Consider the following 7,017-nt stretch of genomic DNA (forward strand, 5'->3'; position numbering starts at 1 on the left):
TTTCAAGTTTAAAGTCTGAGTTTACCATTCACATGGAAAACCTTTGAAACTATTTTTCAATGTAGCTATTTAGACTTGAATAAGCTCAAACATCAACTCAGATATGATTGAAAAAACGATGCACTTTCCTGGTCGTTAGCTGGAATTATTTAATATATCTAGAGTTTGAGAAATGATGGCAACTATTCATCTTCCATTGTGCCTCTAACATTTTTTAAATCAATTCATGTGAGGATTTCAGCAAATACAAATGTATCCAACAATGCTACTAAGTGGGTTAAACCAGTAGTGCTCTTTGAAAACATTGTAGTATTACTATATATAGACATAAGAAACATTAATATGATATACAGGGAACCAATTTCAATCCTAGACTAGCGTAAGGAAATACATAAGGACATTTTTGACTCTTTATAGGTGTTACATTGACTGAGAATGGGAAAAAGCTGTGACCAAAAATGTGTTTTCAGTACAATAACATAGAAATGTAAGCAAGGAAATTAAGTAATTTTAAAGTTATATGTAAATGCAATAAGCTCTTTTTTAAATGGGTGCTCACAGAGTTTTAATATTTACAATATGTAATCTGTGGTACACACACATACACCTACTGTCATTATTTCTATACATATATACTATATACACATATGCACAAATCAAACTATCTATCTATCTATCTATCTATCTATCTATCTATCTATCTATCTATCTACTGTATCTGGTTATCTAACTAGTGAGACCACATTCATTGATTGCCTTGGAATTAACACAATGATCTTTCTCAATATAGTAGAGAGGTTTTAATCAATGAGAATACTCATTGTTGAAATGGCATCAGTGCACCTGACACATAATAGGACTGTCAAGTTAGAATTGGTATCCACATAAATGAGAATTATTATTCCTGCATAGGGAATTTGAGCACAAAGTAAGAATGAGCTCATATTTACAAAGGTCAAATGATAACAGGACTTATATATTATATAAATTATGAAAGTAATTGTTGCATTGTTCCATGTTAGACAAACAGGTGAAACATTTGTTTCTGAAATCAGACTATTTTCACAATCAATGTTTGCAATAATTTCTTGTTTCATAGAAATAAAAAATCAAGCATACACTAAAAGAAATGTTTTTTCCTTAATGTTAATTATAAAGTCACCTTAGTAAAACATAACAAATAATTAATACCTTGTATTCAGTTTCTGCCTAGTTACACTGATTATTGAATTCTTCATCCAGCATGCAGTGTACTCACTCAGTCAATTAAATCTCTTATTGTATCTGATTTGTCGGTGTCAATGTCACTGTTAATCTCTTAAATCCACATCAGCTGAAAAGCCTAAATATTGCTTTTCTCTGCCTGTGACATGCAGAGCCTGGAAATGCCACTCAAGACATTGTAACAAAGCTGCAGAGCATAGAAATATCAATATAGATGCACAGATATTTCCAAATAATTATAAGAATATAAAAAAATACACAGTAGTAGAATTGCATTTAAATGCTCTCACATTCCAAAACACAATTTGATTTATATTTATGCCCTTTAAATTCCTCGAAAGAAGAACAACACTGCCACAACTTGCATGAGGACTTGAATAACTTATTATCCTGTAAATTTCAAATGATCACCACTGCAGTCAGCATATCTCCTGCATCTCTCCTATAATACTCTATATCTCAGCACACAAAATGTCATGCTTTGCTTCATCAATTGTCATTTATTAACATAGTAGCATAGAGAGGTTTTCAATAAGCACAAGCACAATTCAATTAAAATTCTTGTTAAATCAAGTAAAAATAAAATGAGCACACTTGCATGCTAATAAAGCCTGTTTAAAGCAGCAGTGGAAAATGCTATAGCTAAGTCTTCCAGTTCTAAAGCACTGGGATGTGCCAGCATTTCCCTCTGCACGTTGCACACACATCAGCTACAATATCTAAGAGAAGACAAAAAGAAAAGCCTCTCTTACCATGCACAGAGAAAAGCTATTCGTTCAGCTAGATCCAAAACTGCTGCATCCAGACGGGCAGCATGAGTGATCCTTGGGCCTCACACAAAAGCGAGATAATTGGCTCTCAATGAAGAGATGTAAACATCCATCATAATAGCAATGGTGCTGAAGCTGAAAGCTACCTCAGCTCTTCTAGCTACTCTGTGAGATGATGTCACAAACATCATCTTGGTGTACTCTCATTGGCTTTTGTTACCTGGAATAATATCTTAACTCTAAGCTTGCAGCACAATTTCAAAGGCGGATCACTGCTACATTGCTTGCATACAGTATCTGGAACGAGCAGAAGAAAAGCACTGATAGAAATGAGGCAACACTGTTAGATCATTGAAACTAGCTCTTGAAATAACATATTTTCACTTGCATTGTATACTGTAGATCCTGTGTATGTATTCAATGCATTTTAGCATATTGCTTTCAATAGTCTTATATAATTTAACCACCAATATATTAATGAATATTTCTACTCTTTTGCTATTGAATTTACAAATTATATCTTGTGATGTGTGTATTAATCAGGATTGGGTCTCTAATGTGACTCATTTCTCCCACAACAGTCCCATTGGTGACCAAGGCACATACAACTTAGTTATTATCATTATACTTAACACTTCTAGATGCAGTATCATGGAGCTGTACTGTATATATTAGCTGGATTTAACTATCTAAGGAGTCCCGTTGTATACAGTACAGTAGCCGTATATCATTTTAAAATAAAGTTTTTCTACATGTGATTGCTTGATATGTGTAAAGTGTTCATGGTCTTTACCTTTGCTTTACACTATTATTACCTCCCAATCTGTCTGTCTGGATCCTGCAACAGCATTTGTCATGGATATTATAACATGTATTAGTTAATTGTGATGATTTAAGCTGTATTTACTAATTTGCAAGATCTATGGAAATGTTTCCAAAAGACGACTGAAATGTGTTAAATTACATACACAGAAAATCTTTTTTTATTGTTACCAAATTTGAAGTGCCATAATCATCATCAAGGTTTATATTACCGCACCATCATCATATAAATACATTAATACAATAAACAGAAGCATGAATACATTTAAGCATAATAGAAAATATATAAATGCAATTGCATATGGTAGCAACATGAGGAACAACTAGAGAATGAGTGGTGTGAAAACAGTAACTGATACAGGCACAAATTTGGTGCATGAGAGTAAATGAGCAGCATGGCAGTCACTTCAAAAGGCAGGTGTCAAGATGTTTGGTAATTTCTCCCGAAAACATGGTCTTTCCTGACAGAGTTAATCAACTTAAGAGTCTGTCAAAGATTTACATCTCACCTACCTTTGCCAAACTTGCCTGCATGCTAATATAGAGAGGTACAGGTCTAGCTAGATTCTCTGGCATTATGCAGATGAAACCAAGCATGCATGAGTAGTGAACAGATATTTATGCCCTTGGATCCCCATCCCATTATGCTTTAAAGTAGAGATGAGCAGTTTGGTTTTGCTGAAAACCGAACACACCCGCACTCTGTAGTCCCGAGTCAATACAAACCCCGACTCGGATCACTTTTGCGGTTCTGAGTAGAACCGAGTCCCAGCTCAGTTCTTCCCGCAAGTTAGATCTCAGATCTGAAAACCAGATCTCAAGTGATTTAGATTGCATATAAGTCCCTCCTTGTGATTTCAGGTGCCAGGAAGATGGAGTGACAGGGGGCTGGAGTGATGAGGCAATAAATTGGAGTGATGGGGGAAGAAGGCTGGCATGACGGAGGTTCAACATGTTGGAGTGAAGTGGGCAGGAGGCTGGAGTGATGGGGAGCAGAAGGCTGGAGATATGGGGGCAGGAGGCTGGAGGGTCAGGGGGCAGGAGGCTGGAGTGATGGGGGCCAGAGGCTAGAGTGATGGGGCAAGAGAATGGAGTGATGGTGGCAGGAGACTGGAGTGATGGGGCAGGAGGATGGAGTTATAGGGCAGGAGGATGGAGTTATGGGGCTGCAGTGACTGGGGGCAGGAGGATGGAGTAACAGGGGGCAGGAGGATGGAGTGACAAGTGCCATGAGGCTGGCATGATGGGGCAGGAATATGGGGTGACAGGGGAAAGGAGGCTGGAGTGATGAGACAGGAGGATGGAGTGACAGAGGGATGGAGAGATGGGGCAGTAAACTGGAGTGATGGGGCAGGAGGCCAGAGTGATGGGGAGTCAGGAGGCTTGAGCGATGGGGCAGGAGGCTGAAGTGACAGGGGGTAGAAGGCTGGAGTGATGGGGGGCAAGAGAATGTAGTGACGGAGGGATGGAGTGATGAGGCAGTAAACTGGAGTGATGAGGCAGGAGCCAGAGTGATGGGGTGTCAGGAGGGTGGAGTGATGAGGCAAGAGGTTAAAGTGACAGGGGGAAGAAGGCTGGAGTGAGGGGGAAGGAGGCTGGAGTGACAGAAGGCAGAAGGCTGGAGTGACTTGGGGCAGGAGGCTGTAGTGACAGGGAGCAGGAGGATGGAGTGATCGGAGAAAAAGGCTGGGGTGAATGAGCATGATGATGGAGTGATAGGACAGGAGGATGGAGTGATGGGGCATTATATTTCCTGCTGATGTTATACTTATGTTCTGATCCAGCCTGTTATTGACTATGCTTTTTTGTCTGCTCCCTGGGTACCTTTGCTAAGGATTCTGGCATTTGACTTCTGGCTCTGTTTGATGATTCTCCTGGATGCTCCTCTCGCATTACAACTCAGATACCTGGTTCTGACCTGTGGCTAGTCTAACTACGCTCCTGTACCCATTCTGGATACCAGCCTGTCACACTAGCTGTGCTCTCAGAGCGTCGCAACCTGCCTACTGGATGCAGCAAAGTACAAATCTCCTTCTTTGGATCCATGTAAAAAACACCACTTTTTCCTGGGTAGTATTGAACCTAGTTAGCAGTCATTAATCCATTTAATATTTGAGTCTTCTAATAATAACTTTCAACAACATAGATGACATTATAATCTTTATCAATTAAACTGTCTCTCTTTGCACAGAAATATAAATTGTAATAAATATGTAAATATATGTTATATTTGCATCAGAACTTTACCCCCTCCAAACATTAATTAAACATTTTATCAATTAACAAAATGTATAACATAGTCATCCTCTCTTTCTTATAATCAAATTAATACAAATGTGGTATCCTCTCTCCACTTTAAAGCTTAAACTGTCTATCAGATTTTTATTTCCAATTCATTTTCCATTTTACTTGTTACTTGGAGGAAACCCTCTTTTTATCTGAATAATTTTTAAATTCACATTTCTTTCGCTATATTCCAGAGGACCGCTTTAATAGACTTTTCACTTTACCAAATAGATTTGTTCTTACTGTATAACATACACTGTTGCACTTCCTGTTTGTAACTCATCAAATATGTATGTACCTATGAGCTTGTTCAGGGATGTAGTCAGCATCCTGGCAGATGGGATGCCGATGGTCTAAATATCGGCTTCGGAATCCCGAACGCCGGCATCCCAAAGCCAAGTATACGGTTAGGCACTAGGGGGAGGGTTAGGGTTAGGCACTAAGGGGGAAGGGTTAGGTTGTGGGGAGGTGGAGGTTAGGGGTAGGCATTAGGGGGGAGGTTAGGTTCAGGCACTGAGGAGGTGCCTCTTGCTGCCAGGATTGTGACTGTCATGATGCCACTATCGGTATTCTGACAGCCAGCATCCCTACATCCAGGAACCCATACCCAACCTGCTTATTTATGTTTTTTAACAAAGTGACTGGACAGTAGAACAGTAACCCTTTTTGAAGACTTGATCCAAAGGAATGCTTAGAGTACAGGCTTACAGTGAAATATAGTAACAAATGGTATGTTTAAACATTATAGATATTGTTTTGATTGCAGTCAGGAAGCCGACGGTAGAAATGCCGAGCTGACTTCCTGACTGTCTAATCCAGGCAGGGGTCTAATGACAGGCATCGAAATCCTGATGCCTGTCATTTTACCTACACCGGGAGCCCAACGCCCGGCATACCAATTGCAGGTAAGACAGGCGACGGGCACGGACAGCCGTGGGGGGGGGTGGGGGTAGGGTTAGGGTCACCCAGGGAGGACTTAGGGTTAGGCACTTACCTGTCGGGATCTTCACTGCCGGTCTTCCATGGTTGGGATTTGACATGCGTCCGGCGGTATTTCATACCGATCCCTATTATTTAACCTTATACAAAATTATAATTTAGCAACCTTAAGGGTGAAACATCCTGTATACATAACACAGCTTCATAATAAAATGGAAACATTCAGCCTACACATGGAGTTAGAAGAATATGTACATAATCCAAATTTGGAAAATGAACTAAAGGCCTGATTCCAAAATTTACACAATGCCGATATTTACAGAGATTGAGTGATCATTAGCCACTGTGCATGTGCAAAAGCCACACTGCACACACACAGAGATTGCATTGTGATTATGCCGCTCGCCTGAAGGATTCACTTGCAAGTTGAGTGACAGTAAGTCAGAGTTTGGGGGAGGTATTGAGGGGTGGTTACATAAACACAGATGTGTCTGACCATTTAAACAGCATTTCATGGGCTTGCATAAATTAGCCATTGCGACCTCCTTAGCAACATGAGAGCTCTCAGCAAGTCAGGAGAGATACAGTGTTTGAGACATGTCAGACTTGACCTAGAGGCTGCGTGGCTGCCCAATGTGTGTCAATGTTTCAGATGTTTATGCTTATTTTAACAAATAAATACTTCTAATACAATAAGTTATTATAGCATATAAATCCAGGGCCAAAACTAGGGGTGTGCGAGCGGTGCATCCACAGAGAGCACAGCGCTCTGCATGTGGCACTGCCGCTTAACCACAGATCTTGCATCTGGCTAACAGGGTGCCTGTAACGGTACCCTGCTGCCAGAATATCTGCAGCAGTGCCGTCTGGAGCATCCAGACAGTCACAACGCTGCCCTTACAACACCCCAGAACATCCTGAGGATGCTCCGGGCATTGCTGTACTCACCTGCTTCTAACGCCGGGTGCAGATCATG

The 7,017-nt window shown here is 40.3% G+C and overlaps 1 protein-coding gene across 1 annotated transcript in view; it reads right to left on the reverse strand.

Moving 5' to 3' along the window:
* The window catches only part of MGAT4C (MGAT4 family member C), a 167,953-nt gene extending 165,842 nt beyond the window's left edge, over positions 1 to 2,111 (reverse strand). Inside the window, exon 1 of the mRNA XM_088453794.1 lies at positions 1,977 to 2,111. The gene's annotated coding sequence lies outside the window, so the exon portion shown is untranslated. The remainder of the gene's footprint in view (positions 1 to 1,976) is intronic.
* Positions 2,112 to 7,017: the final 4,906 nt, after the last annotated feature.

This window comes from Taudactylus pleione, unplaced genomic scaffold (assembly GCF_031769625.1).
Source record: "Taudactylus pleione unplaced genomic scaffold, aTauple2 ptg000040l, whole genome shotgun sequence".
Taxonomy (NCBI): Eukaryota; Metazoa; Chordata; class Amphibia; order Anura; family Myobatrachidae; genus Taudactylus; species Taudactylus pleione.